We start from the raw sequence: 13,141 nt of genomic DNA on the forward strand, positions 1-13,141 counted from the left end.
AATCACATCACACACATACCAATGTCGTCTGTCTACATTATCCCAAAGTGCAAAAGTCCTGTTTAGATTTTTGACCTTCCCATTATGACAGTAAAGTGGATGCATCTCCAAAATCTCACAAATGACCACTAAAAAACTTACTCACATAACCAAATACCACCTGCTCCCCCAAAACCTATGGAAATAATACATTTTTTAAATGCGGTATATGTATACCATGAAATACTACTCGGCCATAAAAAAAGAATGAAATCATGTTTTTGCAGCACCTTGGATGGAACTGGAGGCCATTATCCTAAGTGAAGTAACTCAGAAATGGAAAACCCAATTTCTGGATGTTCTCATTTATAGGTGGAAGCTATGCTATGGGGTATGCAAAGGCAGACAGAGTGGTATAATGGACATTGGAGACTCAGAAGGGGGAAAGCTGGGAAATGGTGAGGAATAGGAATCACCTAGTGGGTACAATGTACAGTATTCCAGTGACAGATGCACTAAAAGCCCAGACTTTACTGCTACATAATTCATCTGTGTAACCAAAACCACTTGTACTCCTAAGGCTATTGAAATAAAAATAAGTGAATGCAAGTTTAAAAAAAAATTAAAGTGGATGCATCTAACTTGAAACAAACGGTCTGTACATTCTATTTTCCCCCATCTGGGGAATGGGTACAAGCAAACTTTTTCCCCATTTCTTATAACTGTGGTAAAATATATATAACATAAAACTTGCCACCCTAACTTTTTTTTTTTTTTTTTTTTTTGTTGAGACGGAGTCTCGCTCTTTCACCCAGGCTGGAGTGCAGTGGCGCGATCTCGGCTCACTGCAGGCTCCACCCCCCGGGGTTCACGCCATTCTCCTGCCTCAGCCTCCCGCGTAGCTGGGACTACAGGCGCCTGCCACCGCGCCCAGCTAATTTTTTGTATCTTTAGTAGAGACGGGGTTTCACAGTGTTAGCCAGGATGGTATCGATCTCCTGACCTCATGATCCGCCCACCTTTTTTTTTTAGATGGAGTCTTGCTGCAAAGCCCAGGCTAGAGTGCAAAGGTGCGATCTCAGCTCACTGCAACCTCTGCCTCCTGCCTTCAAGCAATTCTCCTGTCCTAGCCTCCCACGTAGCTGGGACTACAGGCGTGCACCACCATGCCCAGCTAATTTTTTGTATTTTTAGTAGAGACAGGGTTTCACCATTTTGGCCAGGCTGGTCTTGAACTCCTGACCTCAAGTGATCCTCCTGCTTTGGCCTCCCAAAGTGCTGGGATTACAGGCATGAGCCACCATGCCTGGCCTCACCTTAACCATTTTTAAGTATACAGTTCAGTAGTGTTAAGTATACTCACACTGTTGTGCAACCAATCTCCAGAACCCCTATGTTTTTAAACAAGCATTAAATAACTACAACTATGTGAAGGAATATAAGACTTCCTAAATAGATCTCCTAAAATATCTTCTAAATGTTAAGTAAAGATAAAGCAGCCACATGATTTACTCTTAAGCCTTCCTTTTAAAGATACAACCACGTTTGTGCTTAAAAAAAGGAAAAAAGAAAGAAAGCACATTTCTTGGAAAGGATAAAAATGAACTTTAGGTTAAAGACTCAACCTGTCTGTCTTAAGAATGTCCCTTCCAAAGGGCATGTCAAGTAATTATATGTACTCTTTTTCTCCCTGATTTTTGTAAGCGCTTCCAAAGCACATGAAAAAAAAAATTGTACTTTGCCCATGCTGCCTCCATCCAATCAGCAGACATTACTGTTTTGTTTTGGTTTTTTAGTGTCTGAATGGTTTGGAGATCAGCACGGGTGTTTAGCAAAAAGTACAATTTCCAATTACATGCTGCTTCATGGTGCCAAAACACTGCACCCTCATCTTTGATGACATCAACACAGCACAACCCTAAGAATGGTGGTTAGTCATCCGATTTTGCAAAACTGGAAGACAAAATTGTAAACAATGTGTGCTTAGACAGGCCTTCTTAGAAAAAAGGAGTGTCTTAAATATGGTTTCAATTTTTTTAATCTCACAATATCTTTTAATCAACAATATGTATCTGAATCAATGTTACAAATAGATATTTGGCCAATAGGAGTTACAATGTGTCCATGGGCATCCTAAAAAGGATAATAAGCACATTTGCAAGTGTATGCCCTACTAACATGCTGGTCCTCACTGGCCCAGGTTTTTATTTATATACATATTTATTTTCATATAAGCATAAACACCATAAGCATGTATATGTATGAATATTAAAATTGCTTTAAATTTAGCATGGTGCTTGGAGGAAAGAATCCAAAATAATCGCTCCCTGGCACTGGTCAAAAATTGCACTATTAATCAATAGCTCAGAAATGCAGACAGAGACTGCAAATGGCCAAGCCCAATGTATCATCATTATTAGGAGAAAACAAAAATCAAATACTTAAACACAGAGGCTCCAGACCAAGTGTGAAGGCAGTACATTGGCACGACAAGGGCTAAAGTGTTTTATAAAAGGTAATTTAGAAGCTAGGGCTAGAGTCTATCTTGCTCAACAAATGAATCCGTACAGGCCTTTGCCTTCAACCCCAAAACAGATGGGTAACTTACATCATTAATCTCATTGTCTCTCCACACAATCTTTTTAACAGTCAATCACAAAGTAGCCTGAGAGAAAGTTTCCCTGGATACTACCAAAAACACAGGTTTGCAGCAGATGTCTCTATGCAACTTTTAAAACAGACTCCATGTTAAGAAGTTAATATATTCTTATATATTTACTAATCAGTCCAGCTACATGTAGCCTGAAGCTGGAAAGTAAGAGGTATTAGCAAGGAAACCATTTAACTGCAAATAATGCATGGGAAAGCATCCGAAAGAATGTTATTTATAAATACAAAGACAAGTGCAATAGTACAAGCAATTGGAAAATCCCTACCTGGAAGCAACCCAAAGCAGTGCTTCTATCTGGAATATCTGGAATACACAGCACTAATAAATGTGAGCTCTTTTCTCATACTGACCACCCATCTAATCAATGAGCAGGATGCCTAGCCTTGGCAATCTCTTAGTTTTTCCATCTGTAAAATGGGGAATAGAGCTATGTGTTAATAAATGAAGGCTAACATTCTTCCAATGAATGACATTACAGAAAACACAAATATCACCACAAAATGTAGAAAAACATGTAATTTTATGTTTAAAACTAGTTTATAGTCATGCTTTAAAGGCGATATGGTCGAATAGACATGTGTTTGGACACAGATGGCTCTGCAGGGGATAAGGAGAGAGAGAGTCAGAGTGAAATGACTCATGAATTTGGGGATGCAGAGGTCTCTGCAGCATGAAGTCACAAGAGGCTGACACCAAGGTCTCTCCTCCCCTCCACAAACAATTCTGTTTGTAGACTTCGCAAGAAGGTGCATGAGGAGTTTGGAAATTATTTTTTATTTTATACTTTTTGCACAGACTGGTGTATTATAAAAAACAGGTATATTAACTAATTAAATATTAAAATAAAGCATTCTGATGTGCATTGAGAAACATTGATTCTTCTAATATTTTAAAAGGTGATAGATAAAAATGAATACCTTAAGTCTAGGAGGTTATAACTAACATCTTGACATGAGAAAATCTGGTCTAGGCAATAACACAAGTTTGTTAAAAGCTTGGAGGGAAGAAAATTCTGGGGGATCCAGATGTCTCAATTGGAGTAAAAATTTCCCTCCCCAAACAATTAAAGGCATGTATCTGGGGCAAAAGAGTAAGCTGGCAAAATATCGTAACTGAAACGTGAGGATCCTGACCTTTTCTAAAACAGAGGGTTTCTACGAGGCTACATGGAAATCAAATCCTAAATTAAGATTTCCAGTGAAGCAGACCATTTAAAACACCCACATTTGAAAGTTACACAAAACAGAGCCCATTTGTGGTGCAAAGAATTATCGTCTAAGTTATTCATTCTGTAAATTTTAATCTTTATCAGTTATATTTTCTTAAATATGTGTTGCAGGGTGCAGCATGCTTGTAACAATCGCTTGCTGCCCTTGAACTCTGAATGAACGCTTTACTGCAATCCCTTTCCTTAAATAGAATCATAGAATATTAGAGTAGAAGATTCCTTAGAGATCAGTTAGAACCGTGGTTCTTAACCTCTGCACACATTGGAAACACTTGTGGCGCTTTTAAAAGATACAGAGGCCCAGGCCTTCACCCCAAACCAATTAAATCAGAATGTCAGAGTGGAAGGGCATCAGTGTTTTTTAATAAGTTCCACAGGTGGTACTACTGGCTGCCAGGATCATAAACCACTGATTTACCCTGTGTTGTCTGATACCATAGTCACTGGCCACACGTGGATATTGAGCACTTGAAATGTGGCTAGTCCAAATTGAGATATGCTGTAGTTGTGAAATACACACTGGATTTCAAAGATTTAGTACCAAAAAAAAAAAAAAAGAGAGAGAGAGAGAGAATGTAAAGTAGTACATTAACATTTTTATAAGGATTATATGTTTAAATGATAATATTTTGGATATATCAGGTTAAATCAAAGTGTTATTAAAATGACTTCACCTGTTTCTTTTTAACCTTTTTAATGCAGCTATTAAAACATTTAAAATGAAATATGTGGCTCACATTTGTGGCTCTCACTACTGGACAGTGCTGGGTGAGCCTGACATTCTCATCACAAATGAAGAAACCGAGGCAGAGAAGCATAATAAGCTCAAGGCAGCTCTCTGAGGATTGCGTCCCTCCTCCTCTCTCAGGCTTCTCATTGTTGCAGAGCCACGAATGGACAGAGCTTGTTATGCCATCAGTCGAATTTCAACTCTTCTTTCCCCCTTTTGTTTTGCTAATTGTTTCTTCTAAGATTTGATATAAAAATCTATTTTCCTTATGGAAAAATATCCCCGCTCTGCTGTGTACACATTTGTGACTTGTTACTGCAGGATTATTCATCAAGTCAGAGTAGTTGAAATGGATGTTAAAAAATGAATCTAGGGAAACACTAGCAGAAGGAAAATGCAGAGAACAGACGAAGAGAACATTTTGTCATGCTGTAGTTTAGAAAATGACCCTGGAGGCCCCCAGAGTTCTGACAGTCACCTTCGACACAGGATCATTCCCTGATATTATTTTAGAAGCTGAAGCCTATAATATTGTTTCTCCTCCTAGGAGTCAGTGTTTTTCTGCACCATGTTGTCATTGCAGGGAGGCAAACCAGACCCTCCAAAACGGTGCACCACACCATAGCTAGATACCTTGGTGGAAACGGACTTTATCCCAATGCCTTCTACTGTCTGATGCATGAATTAATACCTGGTCAGTCAGAAGCCAACTTACTTAAAGGAGAAAATCTTGTTTTGATAAAGTGAAATGGTCCTACCAGATCTGGCAAATAGAAATTACATGTATTTCTTCTAATAGTCAGCTAATTCAAACAAAAACAAATATTTTTTGTTGTTGTTGCAAGTATTTTTCCCCCTTGGGAAGCCGACAGAGAGAGGACTGCATAAAACTGGCTGAAATGTGTTATATTTGAGAAATCATGCCTGCAACACAGGAGCTTCTCAGTGTAATAAAAGAATAAAAAGAGACCTGAATTCTGATATAAAATCTCATATAAACAGCTGGAGAGGAAACCTGTGGGTGAGGCCAAATAACACATACAGTAGGTGCATTCAGGATTTCTATTTAGACATTGTTATTCCCCATCTTAAATACAGCACAGCCTAAATATCATCTTAAATCAAATGTGTGGTGCTCTAGAGCCCTCTGTGTTGCATGCATGAATTTTTTTTAGTTATGATTGGTCAAGTTTTGCCAGTCAAACCTCAAAGAACATACTTCCAGACTCAATTCACTTCTCATCACCTCCAAACACACTCATATATATCCATCTGGAAAGATAATGTATCACAGACAGATCCTAGGCAAAAGTACACCTTCCAGAGTGAAAACATCACCTGTTTCTCTATTTGACAAAAAAAGTTTATTTATTTTAACTTTAAATAATATTTCAGATCCCGCCCTCATAGATGATAGAGAAAAGACAGGAAGTAGAGAAAGTCACTGCCTTGCTTTTGAGACAGTCTTTCAGACCATTTTCAGTCCTGCCTGGTTTTTACTCTCAAATGAAATCTGGATGGAGTGGTTCTACCGGGTATGTCTCATAATAATGATGAAAAAAGGAGAATTTAAGTTAAAATTAATTAAGGAGGCCCTTATTAGAAAAAATGACATTGCAGATATTATATAAGAATAAATGAAATCGAAACTACAGTTTTTATGATTAAGGTATTCATTCCAAAGATCTGATAAAAATTTGTCTTTGAAAGATTAGTCATCAAAAGGCTTGAAAAGAGCAAAGGATACAAAGTCATGGGTTGTGCCCCATTCCTGACAAGGGCATTTATGGCAGGAGCACCCGAACTGGAGGCAGCGACCAGGCTTCTCAGCCTGGTTTGGCTCTCTCTAGCTCTGGGCCTTGGGTGAGCCAGGGGTCTCTTCTGTAAAATGAAAAATTGATCTATCAATCCAAGGCTGTCCCCTAGCCCTACCATCCGCATAAAGCCACAAGCCTTTGTATCTCACCATCAGAATCTCTAGGCCTAAAGGACCTCCCTCTAAAATCAGTTCTAGTCAAACGCCAGCCTGGTAGTTTTCAATCCATGTTAAGGATTGAAATCCTAAAATCTTTTTAGGGTTAAGATCAGAAATGTAACCTTAAGGAAATAGAAGAAACCAGCTGAAATACATATTTTTAAAGTGATAAACTGATTCTGATCAGGCAATACAGTGAACTTGGAAAAAAGAAATATTGAAATGTGAGTATAATATATTATATATTCAAGAATTTATCCTAAACTTTATCTTTTACTGTGAAAGTCCCAGAGTCCTCAATAAGAGCTTCAAAAATTTTAGTGGGGTTTCTGGAAGAGTGTTATCACTATCTGCAAATTTCTAAAAGGCTTCTCTCTTTTTATAAAAAAAAAATTCCTATGTTAAATCTATGATTTGTGATTCTCAACAATGGAATACTAATGGATACTCAAAAAACACTAATTGCTCATATTTTTCCTAATTATGAAATGTAATAATTCTTTAGTGAAAACATTAAACATGATGTCATTTTTAAAGTGCCAGACTTTCTATTTAAAGCATTGCCACAAAATAGACAGCTTACTTAGTTTACAAATAGCAACACAAAAAGGGTCTTCTGTGTCTTTATGTCTGTTTAGCATATCTGAAAGTGCTTCTTCCTGACACTTAGATATTTAAGGCAATTGCCCCCCAGTTTATTACCTTATCTCAATTGTATAATTTTCTTAAGTGGAATTCAGAGAAATAGTCATAGATTTAAATTTTTAAACACTAATTAAGCATTAGTTGATTCCCATAATACAGCTGGTAGTCAAAGTGGACAAGATAATGAATTGACTGAGGTCACTGTTCCATCTTCATCCAAGAAAGCTGCCTCTAAAAAAAGACCTTAAATTGCTGTAGAAATCCAATTTGTAAGAATCAAAAGAAGCCTATAGATGGGAAACACCAGCCAGGATCACATTAATTTTGTGACTAACGGAATCGCTTAGAAGAAGAAGAAGGAGAAGAAGAAGGAGAAGAAAGAAAAGATGACAAAAATAATAAGTCCACTCAAATCCCAATTTTAATCCAACAACACCAACCAGAAGAAAACAAACTACAAATACAAAGTTCACATCTTAGTGATCTAGTGAATATTACACACCCACAAAATAATTTTTAGCTTAGTAAGAAGTAAACTACAATGACAAGAAAATACTACAGGATTGTGATACCTCATTGCTAAGAAGTAGATTATAGTAAGAAATTGGGAGTCTAGGAACTTGCCGTCATGGAAACTCCATGATTGATTGGTTTTGAACATGCAGGTGTGGGAAACTGACAAATTGTAACAAAAATCTTCAACTTACTAGAATTGAAAATCTATACAGGAAAAGTCTCTCTGACAAACCACCATTCATTTAGCCACCTATTCAAATAAAAACTGTGACATGACAGAGATCTAGAAATAAAGGCATGGTTTCCAATTTTTTGTTGGAATGTTCTAATAAACTATCTTCTCAGGTATAAACGATATAAGGTCATGACTGACCGCTAATTGACAGGCAATTTATGGGCACCAGCAATTTACATTAAAAATAGTGGGCCTGGAGATATTTTCAAATACGTTTACTACGCGTGAAGTTGAAAAATAAAAACCACTATAATCAGTAAGTATTTAAAAATAAGAGGTCTATATAAAATGCTATAAGTAAAGGAAAATGAGAAACATTTCTGGGGAGACACAAGTGAGTTTTATTATTCTTCTTCTTTTAAGTTTTAAAACTAAAGTAATAGCTGATATTCAACCAACAGAATCGTCCTTCAGGGGCATACACATTTAGGTTTGAATGCGGAAAACTGTTTTATTGGTTTTTTTTTTTAATTTTTAGGTTTCTTTTTCAAGAACTTTCTTATTAAATACTTATTGAAGTGATTCATGAAACCTCACGGAAAGGGGAATTCATGCTTGACACATTACTTAACATGCTCCATAGCTTCCCCACTGCAGTTCATATGCTCCTGAGCATATTTTACCCGGGAAATAATAGTCTTATTCACACACAGACACACACACACACACACACACACACACACACACCCTTCCACATAAAATGCTACAAGTCCCAGGAAACTGACAAAAGCAACATTAAAATTTTGTGCAAAATAAAAACTCCATTTCTGAATTCCATCTATGAAAATACAACATTGGTTCTATTTAACTAAGTGCAAAGTTTTCTCTCTGTTTAATATGCATAATAAACATCATCCTTACCATTATCTGTGGAATAAAAGCAGCAACGTGTTGCTTCCTGCAGTCACCAAATCAAGTTTTTTCTTCCTTTCTTTCTAGTAACTTCTGTTTCACCAGCAAGATTAGGAAGAAAATAAGTCTTGAGTATTTGCCTCAGTATTTCAGACCAGAAGATTGTGAAGCTAGCTTTTAGTAAAAAGAACAGGTCTGGTATTTTACAATTACTTCTGCAACCCAGAGGTACCTCCTAGACTCTGGTACCTCCCTCGTTCTCTTAAGTTTCTTTTAGTAATGAGACTAATTTTTCCAGTAGTCTTGAACTCCCTAGATTTAACTGACATGGAAAATGTGACTAAAAATTTGTAGAACCGTCTAGCCTCCAACTCTACACAGAATCAACTTTGTTGTAAATGTTGAAGAACACCTCGCAAGCAGCTACATGCTCAGTTTATACTCCTGCGCTACGCAGCAGAGAACACCAAATAACAGTGCGCCATCTAGTTAGCAAGCTGCAATCTCCATGCTAGAAGGGGGGACACTTTCAAACCCTGGGAGTTAAGAACTTGTCAGGGTTCAGCTGCTCTAAAGGTCCAATTGTTTATTTAAATAAAAAAAATATCGCTACTGAGATAATCCACATCTAGTGGATATGGGAAAATTTAGGTTATAATGGCACTACAAACTTTTACATCTAACTTTGATTTACAAGATAAAAGCAAGTTTTAAATTAAAAGGGCTTTCTGTTAATAGAGCTTATTATTCTGAAGACGGGAATGATTTTCTTCGAAAGTTGTCCCTGGGTGCATGCCTATTATCTTTGCTTTTCCCCTTCCACTAATGAGCATTTATCTAAAGAGCCTGTTAATCCTCTGATGTGTGCTTCTGGTCAGAGGTAACAGTTTGAATAAAACCACTAATCACTGATCACTAAATCACTGATCATTAATCACACTTTCCAGTGCCCATGACTGGGCCATTTTTTTTTCCTTTAAGTCTATGCATCACAAACAAGAAGTTCAACATTTTCGATGCACATATATTGTGTGGAGGTTACACTATTTCATCTCTAGACGTGAATAAATACTAAATCCTACCACAAACTTGGGGAAGGATGTCAATTAGACCCCAGACAGGAGTTTCACAAATGCCTACCCTACAGCATGGCTTTCACTTTGAAGAAAGTAGATCTAATTATAAGAAAACATGTGTTCTTCAAGAAATTCCCACATATTTGCAATATAAATTTTTCTTTATTTAGTTTTCACCAACTCCAAATCAGGGACCACTCCAATCCCCTCTCTCCCTCTATCCAAAACTCTGTTAATACTTTTTTAAATTTAATTTCTGCTGCACACCTCCCTCCCCCGCCCCCCCACCCCCAGGGTTCTTTTTACTTTGATCCCTTGCAACAAGTCATACACAGGGTCTTTATTTCAACTGCCAGATACGGAGGTTCTGACTCAATTCAATGACTTACGTATTCAACTTCCTCTTTCAACATAGAAACTTAGGGTTAAGAGCTAGTAACTAACGCACGCACCAATTTATTGTATGGAAGTTTAGGTTCAGCGACTCACATTCCCTCACTTTGGAAATGAAACGTTTAGTCTTGATCCTTTCAGCTAAACCTGATTTTGTCAGCATCCTGGCTTCTTCGTCTTCCTTCTTCTGCTAAAGGGCAGGCACTACGTAAAGTGAAATACTTTGTTTGCAGTGAGTGTATTGCTTTCCTAAGTCACCACCACGAGGACAGAGTATTATCATAACGCTTGGAAACATTTCCTGATTTGCCTTTTCTATCAGGACTAAGCATTTTCGCCCTAGAGGAGAAGGCTTGCTGGTGCCTTTCTTAAATAATACAAAAGGGCAGATTGCGCGCTGATCAGGTACAGTGGTCCCCTCAGACCCCAGAAGCTTTTACCCACACTCCAGGGACCGTGCTCGCCCCAGGGAAAGCTGTAAAAGGCGGGGGCGGGGCTAGAGTGATAGCGGAGTAGACGGGGGAGTGGTGGAGAGGGAGAGGGAGGGGTTGGGAAGAGAGGGCAATAAAGATGCCCAGGGAGCCGGCGATTGCACGAGTGTGTTGTGGGGAGGGTAGGGGGATGCAAAGCAGAGTTGCTTTGTCAGCATTCTAAGCTCCTGAACCCTTGAGGAGCTCAAGCCGTTAATCAAACACTTACTGGCCTGCAGAATGACGTAATGGACCTGTATCCAGTCTTTATTCCTTGACACATGTCAGAGAAGGAGGGAAAAATAAAAATCAAACACCTTCTGCAGACTGACAACGAAATATACAAGTAGCCAGCTCCAGTCCCCGGCCTTGAACAAGCATCAAGTGGGGGCGGCACCGGTCCAGGGAAAGTTGGGGACGGGGATGAGAGAGTGGACAAGGTCTAGGGCTTTATCTACCAGACGCCCCTTAAAAATAAATCTATGGCAAAGAAGAAGAGGGATGCAGCTGCTGAGAGAAAACATCTCCTTGGTTCCTTCCTTCGCATCTTGCCCCTCTAAGAACTTCGTGAAAAGTTCAAGTGGTTCTGCCGAGAATCTGCCGCAGGGGGAGACTCCGCCGCCAGGTCTTGGGAATTGCCTGGGTGCCGCCAAGGCTCGAGCCGGAGCTGTCATTTGGGGCAGCGGCCGGGAAGAGGTAACGATGCCAGCGAGAAAGCAGCGGAGGCAGGAGGCGGCCGGAGGAGTGGACTGGAGCGGACGGAGCCTCGCCGCTCTCCAGCCCGGAGCGCCTGAAAGCCAAGCGCCCTCCGAGGGCGACCTCCCCTCCCCGGGCGCGCTCCCACCCGCTGCAGCCGGCAGCCCGGTGGGAGAGGTGGCAGCGGTAGCTCCGCACCGGGGAGAGCGAGCCCCCTGCGCGCGCGCCCACCCGCCCCCTAGGTGACCCGGCGTCCTCGCCGCGCCCGCTGGAAGTTTGCAAACTTTCTCCGGGGGTTCCGCCGCCACGCTGGGAAGCTGGGGACGCGGGGGGAGGTTCCTGGCTCGCCGTCTCCGCTGCCGCTTGACCGCACTTCTGGAGGGCTCCGCACCTTGCCAGGTCTCTGGAGGCAAACACACACCCCCGATTCATAACTGGTCCCCGCGTCAGGGGAATCGCGCGCTCCCACACACGCACGCACGCCGAGCGGACTCGGCGCCGGCTCCACGTTAGCATCCCTCCAGGCGCGCGGCGCGGCGGCCACCGAGCGCTCCGGCACTCACGCGGCGCGGGGTCTCTAGGGTGGCCTCAGGACACAGCCGAATTCCACAGTCTACCAGCATTCGGGGCCGGACTTCCCTCTGGTCCGCCAAAATGTTTACAAACACAGATCACCCTCCAGAAAAAAATGCATCGCATCTTCCCTACTCCTTGCCCTGTGACCTGCCCACTGGACCAAGTAACCTCGCGGCTGCTGCCGAGAACCAACCCCTGCAAACAAGTACACTCCCGAGATGGCTCCCGCAGCAAGTGCAACAAAAGTGGCTAAATGCAAAAGCCCCAGAAGTGGCCGAGCCGTATTTTTAGGAACTTACCAAACAAGTGTGGAGAAGGCAAGAGCGGAGCCCGGGTGAAGGGACCACGTTGGACTGAGCAAAGATTACAATACATTCTATTTAGAGTGCATTACATCACCCCCCCGGTGACGTCACGTGGGATTCCTGAACTTCTAAATCATTGCGGTCCGCTGGGGAGGGACGGAGCGAGGGGCGGGGCCGGCGCGTCGTGGGGGCAGGCCCCGCCCCGGCCCCGCCCCGGCCCCTCCCCGCCCGCGCGGACCCTGGTGCACCCGCCGGGGAGCGGCAGCGGCGGGGGCGACTGCGCAAGCAACAGCTTGCAGAGCCCAGCGCCGTGTGACACGGCTCCCTGACATTAGTGGTGTGAGTCAGCTTGGAAACAATCCTTATGGTTTCAGACAAGACCATGGAGGAGGCGCGGGCGTGGGCTCTTCTGCGGGGAGGGCCTGATGGGGTTTGAAAGGTGTAGGGATGGGGGTAGGGGAGAGGTGGGGAGGGGGATGCTGAAGGATGTGGGAAGAGACTTTGCAAACAGAAATGCAGGACGCTCCTCCCTCCCCCACCGGAGGATGTCCAGCTCCTTTTTGCTTGCGACAGTCATGACCTCATTTCAGTGTTCCCTGCATCCTGGCTTCTCAGAGCACTCACTTGTCACCCCTTCTTCACCGCCCCCCCATCTCACCTCCTCCAGGAGAATAACTTCCTTATGGTGCACACTCTCATGAAATACACAGCCCCACCCTTCGCGGGACCCCTGCTTCATGCGTCTGAGAAGCTGTAGGGAGAGTTGCTCCTAAGGCGAAAGGTGAATCACAGCT

General features: G+C 41.8%; 1 protein-coding gene across 2 annotated transcripts in view; it reads right to left on the reverse strand.

Annotated features, from left to right (window-relative positions):
- The window catches only part of CREB5 (cAMP responsive element binding protein 5), a 426,750-nt gene extending 414,370 nt beyond the window's left edge, over positions 1-12,380 (reverse strand). For both annotated transcript variants that reach the window (XM_032758510.2, XM_058446185.1), the window contains exon 1: positions 12,342-12,380. The gene's annotated coding sequence lies outside the window, so the exon portion shown is untranslated. The remainder of the gene's footprint in view (positions 1-12,341) is intronic.
- Positions 12,381-13,141: the final 761 nt, after the last annotated feature.

Source organism: Hylobates moloch, unplaced genomic scaffold (genome assembly GCF_009828535.3).
Source record: "Hylobates moloch isolate HMO894 unplaced genomic scaffold, HMol_V3 SCAFFOLD_1, whole genome shotgun sequence".
In the NCBI taxonomy this organism is placed as follows: Eukaryota; Metazoa; Chordata; class Mammalia; order Primates; family Hylobatidae; genus Hylobates; species Hylobates moloch.